Raw genomic sequence first — 23223 nt, forward strand, 5'->3', positions numbered from 1 at the left:
TTGAGGGTGTTGGATTGAAAATAGCATCAGAAGATATATCCATAACCAAAGTAGAATGCCTCTAACTGGGGAGCATAGCCATGTGGTCTTGTTCTGGGAAGTTGCCAAACATGTGAAGTTCTCTGTCAAGAAGGGGTTTATGTTAAACTATAAGGTTGGTGATTATGAGAGACTCAGGAGTCATCTTGGAACAGTTCCATAGCTACAAAAAACATATGTCAGTAGTGCATGGCAAGTGGGCAGAGATTGCTTGAGAGTAACAGTATCAGACTGCATACATATGTTCAGGAGGATAAACCAAATTGGAATTAAGTGGATGAGTTGGGATAAAAAGCAAGAGCTGCAAAAAAATAAAACATTATTGAGGAAATATAAAGAAAAATGATCAGCATACTCATGAGCAGTACAAAGTGCAAGCAAGAAGGGTGACTAGTATAGTAAGTAAGGCCAAATCAGACTGTGAGATAGAATTACCCAAACTGGCCAAATTAAACCAAAAAAATGTTTTTTGTTATGTAGAAGTAATAGGAAAAATGACTATGGTAGGATGACTTTAAAAAATTCTCATGGTAGGAAGGCGACTGAACCAAAGGAAATAGTTGAGTTGCTGAGTGATTATTGTACTGTTTATCATCCAGATGGTGATTCTACAGTTGCTGATGTTACAGAGATGCATTATCAACATTCAGGTAGATGAACAGGAGGTGTTCAGTATATTAAAAATATGAATGTGAACACAGCAGTGGGACTGGATGGAATATCAGCCAGTACACTACATGAATGTTCAAGATAATTGGCATTACCTCTGATGAAGTTGTTCAATCTCTGTCAAGGCCCAAGGGAGTGAAAAAAAGGATAAGATAGCATCATTCCATAGAGGTAGCAAACTACAGGCCAATTAATATATTAGGAGTGGTTGTTAAGGTATTGGAAAAGTTGGTGAAAGGTAAAATACTACAGTGAGTGGATAGGCATGTGATACTCTATAGTGGGTCACATGGCTTTGTAAAGGATAGGTCCTGTCATAGTAACTTATTCACATTTTATAATATAGTGACAACAGAATTGGATAAAGGTAATGGCTACCTTGATACTTCTCGACTTTGCCAAGGCATTTGACAGAATACCAAATGGAAAACTATTACAAAAACTGGAGCAAATGGGAATGGATATGAATCCAGTAGCATGGATTGTGTGGTGGCTGATGGACAGACACCAAACAGTAGTATATATGGTGAAACGAAATCTAGGAGAATGATGATAACTAATGGAGTACCTCAGGGTTTGGTACTAGGGCCACTACTCTTTAATTTGTATATCAATGACATAGGGAAAGATTTAAGAAGGGATATTCAGTGATTCAGTAAAAAAATTCATTACAGAAAGCTAGATCTGAGTATGAAAAGAAACTTTCTCTGCAAGCTACAGACAACCGAAAAGAATTCTGTAATTATGCTTCAAGTAAAAGAATGAATGAATGAATGCAAAAAAATAATTGTACTGAATGCAGGTGACGTGAGTGAGAGGTATTAAAGAGATTTTTCATCTGAGTTTCCATTTGCTAAGAGCTTTCATCCCAATGGATGCAACATTGAGCTTAATTCTATATCTTCACTGGAGAAAGAACCTCAGCAATGGATTTGGATTCATGTAAACTGAATAAGAATTCACCAGTAGGGGAGCTCTCAGTATGGATGCTGAATGGCTGTGTCTTTGACTAGGCTGTATAATTTGAGTCTCAGAACAGGAAAGATTCCACAGGAGTGGAAAGAATGTATGATCCCATTGTCAAAAGTGATGCAAAGATTGATGTGTCTATCTACCTATCTTGGGATTGGTGAAGAAGTTGGTAAAAGCTTGCATACAGAAATAGGTCGACAGAGAATTTATACTTTGCAATTAACAGCATGGATTTACTAAGAGATGGTCATGTTTAAGCAGCTTGCTCACATTTTATAATAGTGTCATAGTTAAGTTATAGAAGTTATCCACCACGATTCTTTGGATTTTGCTAAGCCTATTAATAATATGATGAAATAGAATGGTGTATAAAGGAAGTTGGAGGCAAGAAAGATCAAGTTATTTGTGCTATGGGTGACTGGAATGCAAAAGTTGGATCAGAGAGAACAGCTACACACATGGGTCCATTTGGACTTGGAATTCGAAATGAGAAAGGACAAAACTGATTGATTTCTGTAACAAGCACAGTCTCATCATAACTAACACTTATTTTGAGCAAAAAACAACAGCAAGATACACATGGGAAAGTCCGGATGGAAGGTACAAAAATCAATTAGACAATACTGTGGGCAGTAAACGTTACTTCAATGGAATACAGAATTCAAAGGTGATGCCAAGTGCTGACTGTGGATCTGATCATAGACTGGTCTTAATGAAGATGAATATTCACCTGAAAACAATAAAAAACCAAAAGAAGTCAACCTCTAAAATGGGATCTGCAAATGGTACAAAATCCAATAGTAAAATCAAAATTTAATGAAAATGTTTCAGAACTGCTGTTTGCACAGTTGCAAAATGAAAATGAACCCTCTCAGTGGAATAGACTACAAGCAGCTATCATAACATCTGTTGAAAAACACATCAAAAAATAAGAAGAAAGAAAGAAAAAACCATGGATAACACAAGAAGTAATCAAACTTATCGATGAAAGAAGAACATGGAAAAGAGCAGCAAATGAAGAAGAAAGATTAAGATATAAAACATTGGATAAAAGAATCAAACAGTTATGCAGAAGATTGAAAGAAAACTGGATAACCGAGATAGAGGAATTACAAAATAGGAACAAAACCAGAGAAGCATTCCTGAAAGTGAAAGAACTTAATGGAAAAGCAAAACGTACACAGTCTAATAATATTAAGGACAAAGATGGAAACATAATCATTGATAAGGAAAAGATAAATGGAAGATGGATGGAGTACTTATCAGATCTCTATGATGATGATAATGGTAACATGTTAGATGATTCACAACACCTTAAGTTAAACGTAATAACAGATATCACTCTACTGACAAGAAAGGAGATAGAACACATAATTTAGAATCTTCCTAATAATAAGTCCCCTGTGTATGATAATATCCTGGCTGAGCTGCTGAAAGCTTTGACTGGCAATAATAACAACTATTTAGTGGAATCCATTCAAGACATCCATAAAACAATAGAATTAACTGAAGTTTTTACAACATCTATCTGCATACCAATTCCAAAGAAAAAAATGCACAAAATTGCTAGGATTACAGAACTGTGAGCCTAATATCCCATTCATCTAAAATTATTTAAACCATTGTTAACAAACAAATTGAAAGAGCCTTAATTGTGAATTGAGTGAACAACAGAAAGGCTTCAGAAGAAAAATGGGAACCATTAATGCTATCCTGGAACTAAAAATACTAATTGAAAGATTCCTATTTCTTTCAAGTGATCTTTCTATTAGTACTTTTAGTTCCAGGATAGCATTAAAAAACATTTACATATGCTTCCTAGACTTTTAGAAGGCATTTGACTGGGTAAAACATAATAAAATGTTCAGTATATTAGATAAATTAGACATAGAAGATCATGTACTCAAGATTATAAAAATGATTTACACCAAACAGAAAATGCAGTTTACCTCTTTTGAGGCTTCTATAGTAAAAATAAAAAGATGAGTTAGACAAGGTTGTATCTTTTCACCAAATCCATTTAATATCTATAGTGATGAAAAAGACTGAAAAACAAAAAATAGAAATTAGTATCAATGGTATAAAATACAACAATCTTAGATGTGCTGATGATACCATTCTAATAGCAGAAAACAGAAACAAATTAATCAAGTTACTGCAGCTACTAATTGAAGAAGGTAAAGAATTTGGATTAGATATAAATGCAAAAAAGACCAAATTTATGGAAATCTCAAAAGAAAACAGATCCGAGTATTCATAAACAATATGAAAATTGAACATACAACAGAATGCAAATATTTAGGCACCTACTTTACTGCAGATGGAAAGCAAGATAAAGAAATAAAAATAAGAACAGCCATAGCTAAAGATGCATTCTGGAAAAATAAAGATCTGCTCAGAAGTTCTATGAGTATCAAGACAAAGAAAAGAATGATAAGAACATTAGTGTGGCCAGTTTTCACATATGGCAGTGAGACCTGGATATTGAAGAAGAGAGTACGGCAACAAACAATGGCCTTTGAAATGTGATGCTATAGGAGATCTCTGAAAATTTCATGGACAGAACATATGAGAACGAGAACACAGAGATCTTTATTACAGGAAATGATCCAGAGAAAGATGAGATTGGCAGGATATGTACTGAGAGGTTCAGCAGGGCAGAGGATACTAACAGTTTTAGAAGGAAAAATTATGCAAAAAGGATCAAGAGGCAAAGAACATGGCTTGAAGATATAAGATCATGGACAGGATCACATGGGTATGCAGAAACAAAAAGGAAAGCCACCAACAGAGAGAACTGGAAGGACATGGTACTGCACCCTCTCACTGAGACAGCTTTTCCTGTATCTTGTCAATCTTCTTCTTCATGTAGCTTCCCTAGTGAGAGGGTGCAGTACCATGGACTGCGCCCTCTCAGAGGAAGTGGAATTGGATTATAGCTACATAGATAATTAGATGGCTAACTGACAGATATCAAAAAGTGATCTATGTGGGATGTTAGTTTGCAAAATTTAAGGTGACCAGTGGTGTACCCCAGTGACCAGTCCTTTGAACATGTTATTCAGTCTTTATATTAAATGACAGTGGGGAAGATTTGACTGGGAACGTACAGCTCTTTGCTGATGATGCAATAGGCAGGGTAATTAGGATGCAACTGACATGCAGTTTTTGCAGAATGATTTGAATAAGCTGAACTTGTAGGCATATGAAAATGACAGTCGGTTCAGTGTTAAGAAATATTAAGTTATACACTTTTGTATAATGAGATATCCATTGGAATGCATATTATATTTGGGAGGTTATGCTTCATTGAACTGTCAACCATCATTCCTCCAATTTCTTTAGTACTTGTTAATACAAGAGCAGCAACTGCCCAGCATCCTCTTCACTGTTCAACTGCAAACACAGCGAACATGCTTCTCTTCCTCTTTTATGCCATCTGTCTCCATTCTCTGAAACAGCCTTCAACAAGAAGTATCCCCAAACTACAAACTGTTCAAAACTCTTCAAAAAAAAAAAAAATTCCAGTAAACTTCTCAGTCCTCACCTGCACCCTACACATAGCACTGATGTGCTCATAGGTCCTTTGACCTCTCATGTATAGGATCAGTTTTAAAAAAAAAAATGTCTAGGATCTTGGCGTTTTATTAAATTTGAAGTTCTGCAGCCATATAGCAAAGATTATGAATACAACTCAAAAGATAATTGCAGTACATTAGTGTTTGTTTTAGGATTGCAAGGCCTTGATACAACTTCACGTGAGCTACTGTGTGCATATTTGGTCTCTTGGTTTCTGTAGTGATGCAGATATAGTGGAGAAGGTTTAAAAGAGTCTGTTATAGATGATATATGGACTGCGGAACATATATTACGAGGATGAATTTCAGATTTTTTGGAGTGCAGACATTAGAAAAAGAAAGGGAGGCCATTTGGTAGAGGCCTACAAACTTCTGAAAGAGTCATCAAATTCCTGCCATGTACCCTCAAGAGGTGTACAGGATATGATAGTACTACATGAAAAATTTACATCATTACTAACTTCCTATCTACAATTTTCCTCCAAATTAGTCTGTTACTTGTCAAGATTCCAATATTATCAGATCTTATATTAATGAATATTTATTATGTTAATGAATTCAAGTGAAGAAAGAAGTTTTCTTCACATAATTTACACTTTTTTTTCTTTTCTTTCTTTTTTTTTTTTTTTTTCCATTTTAAAAAACACCAGTGGCTGCCAATGAATTTATTAAACAAATTTTATTTCCATAAAAATCTGAAATCTTTAATTTGAATACTACAGCAGCATTCCCTTTTAAAGAATGAGAAAAACACATGCAATTTTAGTTGCCAGTTTACTCTAAAGTAATAATGTAAACCAGTGATCTTCATTTTTCTTCCTTTCTTTTATCTTTTGTAAAGTTCAGAACATTATTTTTCCTTCTGTATGAAAAACTGCAAAAAAAATGGACAATCATTAAAAATGTGGCTGCCAATGAATTTATTAAACAAATTTTATTTCCATAAAAATCTGAAATCTTTAATTTGAATACTTCAGCAGCATTCCCTTTTAAAGAATGAGAAAAACACATGCAATTTTAGTTGCCAGTTTACTCTCAAGTAATAATGTAAACCAGTGATCTTCATTTTTCTTCCTTTCTTTTATCTTTTGTAAGGTTCAGAACATTATTTTTCCTTCTGTATGAAAAACTGCAAAAAAACAGACAATCATTAAAAACACAGCCTGTCATATCTTCTTCCCCCAAGTTGTTCTGTTGTTATTATTATAACATAACAATTGATATCTTTAAATGTTTTATATATATATATATATATATATATATATGAAAGATTTCATAAATATCTGCTGTCAATTTCCAAAAAGCCCATTTTTCTCAGATTTATATTTTACATATAAATAACACTTATATGTAAATAAGTGTTATTTACATTCCACATATGCTTCACTATGCATTACACTTCCAGTATTCATTTCACTCATGAAGCTAGAAAAATGACCCACCATTGTGTGTTATAATTATGCTGCTTTACTTGAAAACAAATCTCACACACTTGAAGTGCGAGAAAACATGCAAGTTTTTCATGTCATGAATACATTAAATTAAATTACAGTTGTCATAGCCAATAAATAAATTTTTAATCAAATCAATGCATTCATTTAGTTCAGTATTAACCTTACACATATGTGCAGTATGTAAGACATATGTAATTATTATTATTATTAGGTGACACCTCCATGGAGTCCAGGGACTCATCGTGAGGATGCTACTTCGTTATGCACAACTCACCATCTCTACTGCTTAATCCTACAACTATACATAATGATGCTACTCCCATCAACACTCAGTGTTGTCCATCACACACCACCACCATCTACAATAGTATTTTTTGTCTGTAAATTGTGTGCATTCTCATGGCTGATTTGCTTGTATGCAGGATGAAATATCCTGAGTTTCCAGAAGGAAAAACCTTGCTACCCCAGTATGAGACAGCTAACTCATCTTCAACTGAAAAAGTCCATATAAAGATTCTCCTCATCAAAACAAAGATCAAACTTGGATCTTATCCAACTGAACAGTACATTGTCCTTCTAATTACACAGTATACTAAGGTGCATAAATAATAGACAATCTATTATTTAAAAACAGATTAATTGCACTTTTCTTACAATATAATTTTATTAACCAAATAAACCAGTAACTATAAACACAAAAATTAAAATTGGCACCATCTAATTAAATACTATAGTACATCTATACATCTTATTTCACCAACACCATTATCTCTTAAGTAGGTGAGCAATTGTAATATAGTATTGTCTTAAGCTTATTTTCGCAGCTCACAACATGAATTAGCTTAGAGTAATTAAATGCTTGCAAATTTCCATAACAAAAATGCTTTTAATACTGTTATTTTAAAAAATAAAATTACCTTGAATAGACTAGTCAAAGACTGGATCATGTGGTGGAGTGCATTAGGAAAAGTCATTCAAGGGATCCTCTTCGAGTACATCCTACCTTCTTGTTTTCATGAATTTTATTATTAGTCTTTCATATTACATTATAATAAATTTAGTTTAATTCTTTATCCAAGTGTGAGCAAACAAAGTTTGCGCCTGAAAGTATCTTCAGGACTGGGGTAAGGTGGTACAACACCAGGGCACTCCTTGCACAGGTGGAGCAAGCTACCAACACTCCTATCTCAGTATCTCCCATAATGCAAAACACATCTCCTTGAGGATATGTCTATTGTTATGCATTAAGGGAAGGGCCACAACCCAGACTAGTTTCGACCTTTATTGAGGTCTCTTCAGTGGGAGCAAGGCCCAAGAGCAGATACCAGGTAGAAGCATTAGCAGGTCATCTCTACCTATAGGAGTTTACAAATGGTGTGCCACCCTTTTTTAATAAAACTGGATTTAGAGAAAGATGTTGAAAGTTTATTTTTCACTTGGTTAGAGTATAATAAATTTAGTTTAATCCTTTATCCAAGTGTGAGCAAACAAAGTTTGCGCCTGAAAGTATCTTCAGGACTGGGGTAAGGTGGTACAACACCAGGGCACTCCTTGCACAGGTGGAGCAAGCTACCAACACTCCTATCTCAGTATCTCCCATAATGCAAAACACATCTCCTTGAGGATATGTCTATTGTTACGCATTAAGGAAAGGGCCACAACCCAGACTAGTTTCGACCTTTATTGAGGTCTCTTCAGTGGGAGCAAGGCCCAAGAGCAGATACCAGGTAGAAGCATTAGCAGGTCATCTCTACCTATAGGAGTTTACAAATGGTGTGCCACCCTTTTTTAATAAAACTGGATTTAGAGAAAGATGTTGAAAATTTATTTTTCACTTGGTTAGAGTATAATAAATTTAGTTTAATCCTTTATCCAAGTGTGAGCAAACAAAGTTTGCGCCTGAAAGTATCTTCAGGACTGGGGTAAGGTGGTACAACACCAGGGCACTCCTTGCACAGGTGGAGCAAGCTACCAACACTCCTATCTCAGTATCTCCCATAATGCAAAACACATCTCCTTGAGGATATGTCTATTGTTATGCATTAAGGGAAGGGCCACAACCCAGACTAGTTTCGACCTTTATTGAGGTCTCTTCAGTGGGAGCCAGGCCCAAGAGCAGATACCAGGCAGAAGCATTAGCAGGTCATCTCTACCTATAGGAGTTTACAAATGGTGTGCCACTCATTTTTAATAAATTACTCTGGATTTAGGATTGAGGTCTCCTCAGTGGGAGCCAGGCCCACTGAAGAGACCTCAATAAAGGTCGAAACTAGTCTGGGTTGTGGCACTTCCCTTAATGCATAACAATAGACATATCCGCAAGGAGATGTGTTTTGCATTATGGGAGATACTGAGATAGGAGTGTTGGTATCTTGCTCCACCTTTGCAAGGAGTTGCTGGTGTTGTAGCACCTTACCCCAGTCCTGAAGATACTTTCAGGTGCAAACTTTGTTTTCTCACACTTGGATAAAGGATTAAACTAAATTTATTATACTCTAACCAAGTGAAAAATAAACTTTCTTCATATTACATTGTTTATGGTTATTTTATATAAATTCCCCCTTATTATGAACAATATACAGAAGAATACACAAACTGAGTTTGTGATGAGCTGTGTTGTGGCATAATTTTAAGCTTATATTAATTTAAAGTATATTTTTGTATAATTACATGTGATGTATAGTGAGAATTAAAGAATGTATTACTCTGTTTTGTCATCATAACATCACCTATAACAATATTTGTAAAAAGTAAACCAATACCTTGGGTGAGTAAAATGTTTTTTTGCCTAGTAGAGTTAAGTTGTATTTCTTGAGCTATGTATATATGTGTATGCGCGCACACACAGGATAACATTGCTGAAACACTGTAAGGATATATCACGGAGCTCAGAAAGACCTTCTGTATAAACTATATGCGACACTAAGTGTACTCATCATCATCAAATTCCTGATATATATATATACACACACACACCCTCAAGGGGTGTACAGGATATGATAGTACTAGATGAAAAACCTACATCATTACTAACTTCCTATCTACAATTTTTCTCCAAATCAGTCTGTTACCTGTCAAGACTCCAATATTATCAGATCTTATATTTCTGTCTTCTAAGGCACCTTTTACTGTATCAATCCACCTATATCTTGGTCTTCCTCTGGATCTTTTTCCTGCCAACCTGGCAGAGAACACTTATTTTGCAAATCTTTCCTCTCCCATTCTGTTTAAGTGACCATACCACCTGAGATTAGCTCTGCTAAAGCATTCCTGGATGCTGCCAATGTCAAGTTCTTTCCCCTCGTTTTTAATATGATATTGCCATTGATGCCATCTGTTCATGCCCCTAATCTTTCTCAGGACTCGCATATCTGCAATCTCTAGTCTTTGGTCAAGTGTTTTACTTCTGACCCAGCTCTCAGATCCATAAGTTACAATTGGCTTAAATACTATCTTGTATACAGCTAATTTCTCTCTAATTCCATATAAATTTATTCAATTGATTTCCTACTATACCAGCTTTCTTGATTCTGTTATCTATTTAAATATTTAGTTTACCATCTTCACTAAAAATTGTGCCTAAGTAGCTTAAATGTTTTGCTTGTTCTATAGGTTCTCCATTCACAGTGAAGTTGATATTTTCAATATTTCTGCTTATTTTTTTGTCTTTTTAATGCTGACCTTCATACCATATCTATTACAACAGTTATTCAATTTAGTCCAGGAATCTTGCAGACGTATAGCAGATTTATTTAGAAGTATAACATCATCCGCATAAAACAAAGAGCTGAGATTAATATCTCCAATTTTGATATCAGGTTTAATACCATTCATAATTTGATTCATATAGATAATGAATAACAGAGGAGATAATGTACATCCTTGTCTGACACCATATTTAACATTAAACCATCTTCCTGTACTTCCTTCAGTTCTAACTGCTGACTTACAACTCAAAGAAAGACTGTGTTGATGACTTGATATAATGACTTGATGACTTGATTCACATCATATAAATGTATCATTTTGAATAGCTCCTATCTTGCCACCTTGTCATATGACATTTCCAGATCTAGAAAATTTAAATACCGATTTTTGTTATATTCCCATGATTTCTCAACTATCTGTTGTAAAGTGAAAATCTGATCCGGACAGCCTCTATTTAGCCTGAATGCAGCTTGTTCTTCACCAAGCTTCTCTTCCACAATCCTTCTCAACCGTTTCTCAAGTATACCTGCATACATCTTTCCAGGAACACTCAGTAGAGAAATACTCTGTAATTCTTACATTCAGTTTTATTTCCTTTTTTATGTATGGCTACTATGAGAGCTCTACTCCAATCATCTGGAATTCGTCTCTCTGTCGAGACCTTCTGAACTATGCAGTGCAGCCACTGTAAGACTTTTATACCTCCATACTTGAGCATTTTTGGTCAAAAATCATCTACTCCTACTGCTTTTCCACATTTCAGCCTTTTGATGGCTGTTTCTACTTCAAGTATGGATATGTATTCTGGTTGCATGCCTGGTCGGTGTTTTTTACCACTGTGCTGTCATCACTACATGTTTCATTTAGCAATTTTTCGAAGTAATTACTTGATATATCAAGGATATCTTTTTCGCCAGTTTTCATGTCACCTTTATCATCTCTAATTCCTTTTACAGCACTCTTTCCCCATTTCTGAGCATATTTTCAACAGCCTCCAGAATATTTTGGCACCTTCTTGATATTTATTTTCATGTCATCTTTATCATCTCTACTCTAATTCCTTTTACAGCACTCTTTCCCCATTTCTAAGCACATTTTCAACAGCCTTCAGAATATTTTGGCACCTTCTTGATATTTATTTTCTGTGTTCTTACAAAGTCTTCCCATGACTTTTGTTTAGCTAGTTTTACACAGTGTTTAGCTTTCTTACATTTGTCTCTGTATTCTCTAAGAGCACAAGCTGACTTATTTGCCATGTACTTTTGATATGCCTTCTTTTTTCTTCACTGCCTCTTTAACTTCCGTATCCACCATGGAGTTCTGATTTTTCTATCCTTGCAAACAACCTCATCACATGCCTCTCTGGTTGGATCTGACTAGTTTTACACTGTGTTTGGCTTTCTTACATTTGTCTCTGTATTCTCTAAGAGCACAAGCTGACTTATTTGCCAGGTACTTTTGATATGCCTTCTTCTTTTTTCTTCACTGCCTCTTTAACGTTCTGTATCCACTATGGAGTTCTGATTTTTCTATCCTTGCAAACAACCTCATCACATGCCTCTCTGGCTGGATCAATCAGTGTTTTCTTAAGGATTTGACACTGAACCTCCAAGATTTGGTTCCTGTTTTCAAACTCATTTTTTCTTGAATAATCTTTGTGTATTTTAGTTTATATTTCACTCTGAATGCTGCTCAAATTTTATTGGCTTTAAAACTTTCTTACATGTTCGTCTTTTCAATATGAAATTCAATTTTATCTTGCTCAAGAGTACATGGTGTTCACTTCCAATTTCAAATCCGCTGTACACGCTAGTGTGCTGCACCAGTGAGAAAACATCACTATCAACAACAACAGTCAACGAGACTTTTCTTATTCCTTGCCTCTTCTCTCCGTGTGAATTTGTGCACATTTTTATGTTATACGTTGCGTTATTAACAACCAGTCCATGGCCTGAACTTATATCCAACAGGTAATTGCCATTATTATTAGTTTTACTATTTTGTATGTGTTAGAATCATTTCCTGCTGTACTATTTAGATCCCCATCAAGGACCAACATTTCCTTTTTCATTGGGTCAGTTGCTTTCTCTAAAGCCTGATAAAATTTCTCCACTTCTACCTTAGTAGAGCCTTTTTGGCACCATAGGCACAAATAAGTCTCATTGTCCAGTTTTCCTTTCTGATATTTGTCCACATCACTCTACTTGATATTGCTTGCCATCCAAGAAGATTAGCTTCGTATATTGCATTCAAAGAAATCTTATTATTCAAAATGGGAAGAGGCTGCTTCTCTCCTTCCATATCAGGAAGTAAGTTTATTAACATTGAGATCAGCTTTCATTTTCCTGCAGACAAAATGAATGCCTCAAATAATCCTATATAGTGAATAATACAATCACAATACAATCACAAAATTCTTATTCCATTCTTGTGAGAGATATGATTCGAGAACTCCATTATCTCTTCGTTGACTACAGCCTCGCCTGCATGGTGACTCTAAACTATGCATATGGAAAACGCTTCCCTACGAACAATAGTGCTTAGCATTAACTCTCGTACATATACAAAGGGATGTGTGTGTGTGTAAAGTTCTGATAACACCTAGAACAAAAATGATATTAAAGCAGCTGATTTAACCACATTCTGGTAGCACAGTTATGAAGGTAACCCATGTTCTTATATTCTCATATGTTCTTTCTTGTGGTTATATTAGTTGCTTTAATATCATTTTTGTTCTAGATGCTTCTCAGAAGTTTTCTACCCCCCCCCCCCCCCCACATCATAAGTTATCAAAACAATTGACTAAATTATTAAAAGGTGTACTTTTATTGAAGGAATAAAAGTACACCTTAAACAGTCTCCTATATCAAGAATTCTGAACATTTTTGAACCCATGATTAAAGACATGAAATTATGGCCAGTTTTGATATCCTTTCTTTCTTTATCAGTGTTCCAACCAAAAAGAAATGGCTGTTTTATGAGATGAGTTATCAAAAAAAATTATGACACTCTTGATATATTGCATAAATTCTGATTACTTATAAAAGGAACAATGATGATGATGATGTTTTCTTGATTTGCAGGCATGATCCAGATAAACTCAAAGAGTTCTTTCTTGAACTATCTCAACAACCAACTCCTTAGAATAAAATTTACTTATTCATTGGAAAAATTGGAAAAAAGTGACCTCTTCTCATAATGTAAAACAATATATATACATCTCTTAGGAGCTGGTTTTACATTGTGAAAGAATATTAAAGTTAGTGAGGGAGCTTGCTCCACCTTTGCATGGAGTTGCCCTGGTGTTGTACTATTCAAGTGATCATTTACACTTGGTTCCGTCTATAGTTTTTTCGGCATTGAAACTCTATGGATGTCAATGGATTTCGACCCGAGTTTCGTACCCAGCTATAAAATAAAACGGGATTTTGCATCTCCCTCTTAACTTTCCACTCATGTTCTTAATTCTTCTGATCCTGATGACGACCAATCTAACTAGTGAACAGGATAGATCAGAAATGATATTTAGATACTATAGTGAGCTTTAAAGAAAAATTGTTCTCAGTTCAAATTGTTCTTAACCCTGTCTGCTGTAATGTGAATATCAGTTACATCCTTTCTGATTTTTGTTCTTCTGCTATTCAACTGTGGCATATGCAAGACCTCTGCCTCATTCATGATCTTGGCAAGGCTTGTTTGAATTCCTTCAAGTTACAGTCTGTTTTTAATTTAATAATAGTAGTTGCATTCATTTAATGCTGTAGCATATTTCTCTGATTTTTTCCCTTATACTATCTCATGCATCTGATGAAGTCTTCTAGCAAAATGAAATCAATCATGCCATTTTAGAAATAAACAGATCTTATTCTATTTTTTTTTTTTTTTTCCTTCCTTGGCTTCATCAGATGCATGATATAGAAGGGAAAAAAATCAGAGAAATATGCTACAGCATTAAACGAATGCAACTACTATTATTAAATTAAAAACAGACTGCTGTCACTTGAAGGAATTTGAATAAAAGCCTTGCTGAGAACATGAACAAAGCAGAGGTCTTGCATGTGCCACATCCCACCATGGGCATGGATGTTTGATTGTCCTACAACCTCTGTGTGGAAAGGGACTCTACGACCCTACCACTTATGCTAGCAGAAGACTTCACTCTCAAAACCCAGTAAGGTATGGGAGTGAGCATATGGCATTTATGGACGTCACATGTGAAAATTTTTATCTTGGCTTTATAGTCATATAAGTTTTTTCCAAATGATCAATAGATGAAAAAGTCAGTTCCATCAAATATATATATATATGCTACACACACGATTATTATTATGATCCTCGTTACATGGATTATTATTATGATCCATGATATTCAAAGGCTCGTCATTAGAGGCTATCATCATTCTATTGACTCTTAAATTCGTTTACTGACAGGCATTCACATCTATCTCTGGCAACCTATTCTACATATTCACTGCCCTCACCAAGTAAAATTTCTAGTACTTACATCTTTATTATCTATACACTACACAACTTCCAAGGTGATCAGTTGCTCTCTCCTGTCTAGTCATCTATTGGAAAATTTCTTCAGCATCTACTTCATAAAACCATTATATGTTTCTGTCATATACCATACCCCTTATTTCTGCCTATCTGTTAAATGTTGTGATATACAAGTGATTCACTACTTTGATCATTTGTCTCTGAATCTTCTTCTTCAGACCTGCTTTATCTTCAAGAAATCCTAGTGATCAAATCAGTGCACATTAATGCAGATGTGTCCATATCAAAATTGTACAAGAGGGATCTCTGTTTGTGATTCTTTAAGTTATTTTGCCCAATCTAGCAGTAAGCTCTGTGATTTTAATTCCTGGTCAACACCACTCTTCACATTAATAAGTGTGTTTAAATCAACATACAGAATAGCTGCTATTAACTGTTGCCATCTGCAGTTTTGCATCAGCAAACAACTGGATGTTTTCCTTGTATCATTAATATACAAATCAGTCAAATGAACCAGTAGTGTTACAGCTTAAGTACAGAGCTGTAACACTACTGGTCACCTGCCTTCTCTTCAATTCTACTTGATATGCTTACTTCTCTTTGTCTGTCCATCAGCCATCTTCTTATTCTTGTAACCACCTTCACGTTTGTCCTATTTGCTGCAGTTTTACATAAAAGAGTAATGTGTAATATTTGGCAGTATAGCCGTTTCTTTTAATTCACTTCACTGTTCCTTTTTTAAAAAACAATGCGTAAATTACTAAAGCTGGATCTGCCCTTCACCTGATCATTCTGTCATCTGTAGAGTATATCATATTTGTTTTTGTCAATTCCTGAATTCTTCCCTTCATCTACTTTTCCACTACTTTTACCACCTCTCCTAAATTACTGACTGGTTTGTAATTTGCTACTCTTTGTCTGCTCTCTCTCTCTCTCTCTTGGAGGCTCCTTTATATAATCATCCCCTTTTCACCTTCTTAGGACTATCTACTTATCTGAAGAGATTTCAGTACAATATCTGGAACACAATATGAGTTTCAAAATTAAATGGACAATTATCCTGTTGGATGATCCCTATTAGATCCTTCCATGTGGGGAACCTGTTCGTAGTGGAGGGGAACTCCTAGTGATAGTCCGAACCCTTTACATTCAACTTCTTTTTCTTTGTTTTTCTTCCTGTATTTGTTGCTGTTCTTCTCCTGAGTCGTTTTACTATTCCACATCAACATTACTAGGGTTCAACTCTCTGCTACTATGTTGCTGTGTGCACCTTGTGGACATCCAGACAGTGGGATTCTGGTAGTCTTGCACCACTTTGGCCTCTTCTTTGGCAAGATGGACTTGCCTACAAGGGTCGGCAGTGTTACAGTAAGTCTGTTATCTGATTGGTCCACGATACCCCTGACATTCCACTCCAGAAAGCAGGCATTGCTTGTCAGAGAGTGGCTGTCCATGTCTGGCTCTGCAGTGGGTAGGGAGCTCTGGTGGCAAACAAAGAAGTCCGGTGAGCATGCAAACTGCATCCTCAAATTTTTCATGGGTCCTCACAAGGCCTGGCCAATGTACAGATACATCACTTCATTACAGAAAGAAAATAAAAAAAAAAAAGACCTGTAACAACAGTATAAATATAATAATGCTTCTCATCATCCATGCTAGAGATGAAAAGCCAGAAGGAAAAATTTAACCCTTCTTTATTCAAAAGGGTTTAGAAGGACTGTCAGAATCACCAAAAACACTTAAGAAACTATGTTCTGGTGATCTTATGTAAACATCATGTTACCAACATTAAAAACTTCTAAGAGCAATATCAATGGTGGAATACCAGTTATGGTAACACCTCATAAAACACTAAATTCTTCTAGAAGGATGATGTCAGAATGGGATCTGCTTGCTGTTCCAGATGAGAAGATAATGTTCAGTGCTTAAACATCAAGGAGTGACAGTCATGAGATATATTCTGATATATAGGGAAGGTCAGCTGGTTCTGATGAGAAACATCATCCTTACTTTCGATACACCCAAACCTCCGACATCTATAAATGCAGGTTATCGCAACTGTTCTGTTAGTATATACATCCCTAATCTTCTGAAATGCTTTACATATCATAATATGGACATGCCCAAACTGTCTGTGTCTCTTCTTCTCCATGCCCAGCGTAGGAGTAAAGAAGAGTAAAGAGTAATTAATCTTGTTCTGTTAACAATGTTAAATGTGTCAACTCTCATGGATATCATCCAGCTTACTCCCGTACATGTTAGTAGTGGATGGATGAAAATGAAATACAAAATTTATCATATAAGGATGCAAAACGGAAGTTATCTGCCACCATGCTTGTCTGGAATCCTTTTATAAGAGAAGATGAAAGTTAAGAAAACATCAAAAATATCTCAGACATATATATCTATTCTATCATTTGATAGACTTAACATTCCTGAACTTTATGATCATGAGTACTTCTCTGTGGAGTGCATCTATAGTCTCACCTGAAACTACTAAAAAACAATCCCATTTGATGAGAACCCACTTGTCAAGAAAATTATGGCAAGGATATCACGTAAAAGATAAACCGCTAGATATTCCACAGAAAAAAAGGATAATTCTGTATCCACCAAAAGTAAATTAAGGTCACTACTTGATCCTGACATATCAAATGATGTAATGAATAATTTTCTAGAGAAAGAGATTGGACACTAGTCATCCATACTTCCCAAAATCAACTGTTAAAAATAAACCTGATAAAATGAAGCCCTAAATATCTCGTAAATCATAGAAGTCTCCAAAGCCAAAACAGTAGGAAAATTTTTTGCATTTTCCTACTGTTTTGGCTTTGGAACTGTCTTGAGTTTCACCAAAATATTGATAATATCAAGGTTTTGCTGCAGAAACACAAACCCTTCTGCTCATGGTACAGTAGCTCTCTCAGTGGGTAACCATACCTTTCCAGTATGTCCAGCTGAATAATATTCTGGAAGCAGTAGTAATTCACCTATCTGTTGGATTTATTACAATGTGTTCCATTTATTTACCACTGGGTTTTGAGTTAAATGAGATTGACCTCGATAAACTTATATTGCCACTTCCTCATTCCATGCCTCTTATGGGTCACTATAATAAGCACCAACACAAATATGAGGCTGTATCATTGAGTGAATGCTTGACAGCAGTGGCCTTTCCTTTCTTAATAATACCTTCCTCCATATCCCTACCCACTCATATTCTTCAGAGGATCTCATAATCTGTTCTGCTGCTCTGCCATTGGTCCACTGCTACTGTGAGATGTTGTAGAGCAGTGCTTCCCAAACTTCTGGATGTCAGGGCCCCCTTTGCAAAAATTAAAATATTTCACGGCCCCCTCGAAAAAAAATCGTAATTGAGAGATATATTATTATAATATTTATTGTATTTATATTCAATACAAAACATACACAGCGAATATTGCAAAAATCAAATGCATATATTACATTTTTTGCCTCTTACCGTTTGGTTCTGAAGACGATGTGGACTGTTCTGGTAAAATATGAAATACTGTCCTTTTTTTTTTTTTTTTGAGTCTGTTTCTGCTTCTTCTGATTGTTTGCAGGATTTTTTTATTTTTTTATCAGCCACTTATCCATCTCAGGGTTAAATTTTTTATCGTAGAATAGATCAAATAATATCTCCACTTACTGCTACTGGCACACCACAGACTGATAACATGAAATTAGTGAATATTACCTGAATAAGGGAATCCCCCAGACCAGGAACATTTTTCTCTTTTGTGACTTTTCTCCCTTTACGGTAATTAAGCCTAACGCAAAACAGACAGCAAAGGCAGGTTATTAAAACGCGCATATGATTGGTGCGGTATTAACAAAAGATCGCGCAACCAAAAGATAAAAGCATAGCTGACAATTGAGTTGAAATGCTAACTCTCTTCAACCGAATTCCATATGTGAAACTGCCATAACATTCATTATATATATATATATATATATATATATATATATATTACTTAGTTTTAACACTTTTACGACTTTTAACACATTCGGTTGAATTTTATAGAGGCCTTGGGAAATCGAACTCGCATCTAATTAATAACAATAATTTTTAGTTAGATACTGTGTTTGCCCATGCAACATATGGTTTTGTTTCAGTCTATACAGCATAGTTTCTGTATGAGGGGACATGTGATTCATTAATTAGTGTGTTTTTATCCCAGTTGTCTCTAATTGCACTATTTGATGAGAAATATATTACACAGACTCCTCTTACCTTATTCACTGGCATAATAAAAGTACTTATTTTTATTGCCTCTGCAGTATGCAGGCTGTTAGGGAGGGCACTGCAAGTGAATTACTATCTCCCCACATGAACTTGTTTAAGCTTTTTTTCATGTGTGAAGTATATGTGAAACTTTTATTGGTAACCTAAAACTAGCTCGGATGACAGTAATAATATAAAACGAGTTTTGATATGTATATAAAGTCAATATCAACAGTCTTTGATTACGAACGCCTGATGAAAGGGACAGGAAGATTTGGAGCTTCCCTGGAGAGCATTCGAAGTAAATACAATTAACCACTGCTTTGAAATGAAAAGTATGAATAAGCAATATTTACTAATATTCATCAAGTGCCGAAATGTGCAGGAAGCAAAGTTTGTGAACCAACACCAATGTGTGAATTTTTCCATTAAAATATAAAAAAATAACAAAAAAGAAATAATAAATAATAAAAGTTAAATACGTTTCTTTTAAAATAAAAAAAATCTACTTAGTCTTAAAACATTTTAAATTTGTTTTCATTATCTCACGGGCCCCCCCTCAACAAAACCTACGGCCCCCAAGGGGGCCGCGGCCCACAGTTTGGGAAGCGCTGGTGTGGAGAACATATATTGAAGTGATTATTTCCCTTTTATTTGCACTATGTCGTCATTAGAACTGATCTTCTAGACAGATGCCTATATGTTGTTAATAGTTTTTCCACTTGGTTATTCTATAAATTAAAGATAACAAGAAATTATGTACTTGGTTTAATCCTTGACCCAACTGTAAGCAAACAAAGTTTGCACCTGAAATCAGGACTAGGGCAACTCATATATAGAAGCTAATGACTTCACATCACTTGCCTTAGTATCCTATAATGCAAAGCACATATCCTTATGGGTATGTATAATGCTATGCATTATGGGAAAGGTCACTACCCAGACCGGATATGTGCTTTGCATTATGGGATACTAAAGCAAGCGATGTGAAGTCATTAGCTTCTATATACGAGTTGCCCTAGTCCTGATTATATTTCAGGCGCAAACTTTGTTTGCTTACAGTTGGATAAAGAATTAAACGAAGTATTAAATTTCTTGGTATATTTAATTTATAGATGCCCATATGGAAAACTGAGCAGGCTAACTGGATTACTGTTTCCCATCTTGCAAAATTTAAACCTGAAGCAGTCAGTCAATCAATTGAGTCATTGATGTATGGCACAGATTGTATTGTTCAGACAGCAACAACTTCAGTTGCAAAGCCATCATCTTAATTTCTACTCTATCTAAAACCTTGGTGGGATTCTGAGTACCAAGCAGCCAAAGGGGAATCAAGACAGTGCATGGGGTAAATACTTTGTTGATACCTTACCACAATCTCATTGCTTTAAAATTTGCTTCGGCCAAAGCATGTTACATTAGATGTTGGGGTCAAAGACAATTTTGGATCCAATTTACATAATTGACTAATCAAAAACCATCCAGTGCAAAAATTGTATGGGATAAAATCCAGAAAGTGAAAGGTAATACAGAACATTCCACATGTCTGTCTTGAAATATAATTGATGTGTTATTTCTAAACTGAAAGTTATTGCAGAAACTTAGAGAAAAATTTTTGCTGGAATCTCAGCAAGAACTTCATTTCCTCCTGAATTTTTAATATTGAAAGAGAAATAAGGGAAAACAAGTTAAATTTTTCAACACTCTGACTAAAGCTGTGCTGAATTTGAAAATTTTAGCATTCAGATATTCCTTATCAAGGAACTAGAACATGTTCTTTTACTGTTCTATTAGTATACAACAGAATTCTCACAGAGGAAGAGTTTTCAGATTCTTGGCACCATGTCAGTTGCTATGGCCATCCTGAAACCAGGAAAGGATCCAAAACAAACTTAACCTATTGCTCTAGTCTTTATAAGATACTGGAGAAAACAGTAAATCCCAGACTTCTCTGGTATTTGAGAAGCAACCAACTTCTCTCCAACACACAGTGCAGGTTTTTGTAGATTTCATTCAATGTTTTTAGAATTATGTATAAGAGACACATTTCTAAAATGAGAACATCTAGTTTCAGTCTTCTTTGCCATGGAAAAAGCTTATGATGCAGCCTGAAGATATGGCATATTAAAAGACTTCTATAAGCTAGGTCTCAGAGAGCACCATCCTTTTTTTATTTAAAACATTCTGTCCAGCCAAGTCTTCCAAATCTCAGTGGGAAACACATTATTTTGGCCATGTCATCAAGAAAACAGTGCTCCCCAAGGCTCTGTCATAAATGTAATACCTTTTTGCTATCAAAGTTAATTCAATCACTGATCAAATTCCTCCCACAGTAGGCATGTGTTGCATATTAAATTAATGATGCCATAAAATTATATTCCTGTTTAATTCTTTATCCAAGTTTAAGCAAACAAAATTTGCATGTGAAATATCTTCACAGCTACTTGTATACCAGGGCTAATAATTTCACATGAAGTGGCTTAGTATCCCATAATGAAAAACACATCCTTCTGGGTGTGTATAATGCCTATGCATTATGGGAAGGGCCACTACTCAGACCAATTTTTTATATTTATTGATCTCTCATTAGTGGGAGCCAGACCCAAAAGAAATACCAAGATTGAAGTAATGCAGACGTCACATATTTTCCATATAGAAGTTGTGAAAATGATTGAAGAAAAAATGAAAAAGTTTGAGAACAGGAACCAAACCTTGGAGATTCACTGGCAAGCCCTGAAGAAAACACTGATTGATTCAGCTAGATAGGCATGTGGTGAGGTTGTCTATAAGGATAGAAAAATCAGAACTCCATGATGGACACAGGAAATTAAAGAGGCAGTAGAAGGAAAGAAGAAAGCATATCAAAAGTTCCTAGCAAATAAGTCAGCTTGTGCTCTTAAAGGATACAGAGACAAATGTAAGAAAGTGAATCACTGTGTAAAACTAGCAAAACAAAAGTCAGGTGGACTTTGGTAAGAACATAGAAAATAAATATCAAGAAGTGGCAAGATATTCTGGAGGTTGTTGAAGAAGTTCAGAAATAGAGGAAAGAGTGCTCTTAAAGAAATTAGAGATGATAAAGGTGACATGAAAACAGGAGAAAAAGATATCCTTGAGGTGTGGAGTAATTACTTCGAAAAATTGCTAAATGAAACAAGCAGTGATGAGAACACAGTGATAAAAAACACTGACCAGGCATGCAGTCAGGAATACATATCCATACCTTGAAATAGAAACAGCCATCAAAAGCCTGAAATGTGGAAAGGCAGCAGGACTAGATGATATTCGACCAGAAATGCTCAAGCATGGAGGTGTAAAAGTCTTTCAGTGGCTGCACTGCATTGTTCAGAAGGCCTGGACAGAGGGACCAATTCCAGATGAATGGAGTAGAGCTCTCATAGTACCCATATATAAAAAGGAAAATAAAATTGAATGTGAGAATTACAGAGTTATTTCTCTACTGAGTGTTCCTGGTAAGATGTGTGCAAGTATATTTGAGAAACGGTTGTGAAAGATTGTGGAAGAGAAGTTTGGTGAAGAACAAGCTGGATTCAGGCCAAATAGAGGCTGTGGGAATCAGATTTTCACTTTACGACAGATAGTTGAGAAATCATGGGAATATAACAGAGATCTGTATTTAAGTTTTGTAGATCTGAAAAAGTCATATGACAAAGTGGCAAGAGAGGAGCAATTCAAAACTTTACAGTTATATGGTGTCAATGGGGCATTATATCAAGCAATACTTAGTCTTTATTTGAGTTGTAAGTCAGCAGATAGAATTGAAGGAAGTACAGGAAGATGGTTTAATGTTAAATGTGGTGTCAGACAAGGATGTACATTATCCCCTCTGTTATTATCTCTATGGATCACATTAGCAAGGAAAGCGGTATTAAACCTGATATCAAAAATGGAGATGTTAATCTCAGCTGTTTGCTTTATGCGGTTGATATTATACTTCTAAATAAATCCACTACAAGTCTACAAGATTCCCCGACTAAATTGAATAACTGTTGTAATAAATATGGTATGAAGGTCAATTAAAAACATAAAGACAATG

At 35.3% G+C, this 23223-nt stretch overlaps 1 protein-coding gene across 3 annotated transcripts in view; it reads left to right on the top strand.

The window, feature by feature from the left end:
* Marf1 (meiosis regulator and mRNA stability factor 1-like protein) overlaps positions 1-23223 on the top strand; it is a 655603-nt gene that overhangs the window by 88292 nt on the left and 544088 nt on the right. The window lies entirely within an intron of this gene.

The sequence above is a fragment of the Typopeltis vanoorti genome, chromosome 9 (assembly GCF_054136105.1).
Source record: "Typopeltis vanoorti isolate ZY-2024b chromosome 9, IOZ_Tvanoo_1.0, whole genome shotgun sequence".
NCBI lineage: Eukaryota > Metazoa > Arthropoda > Arachnida > Uropygi > Thelyphonidae > Typopeltis > Typopeltis vanoorti.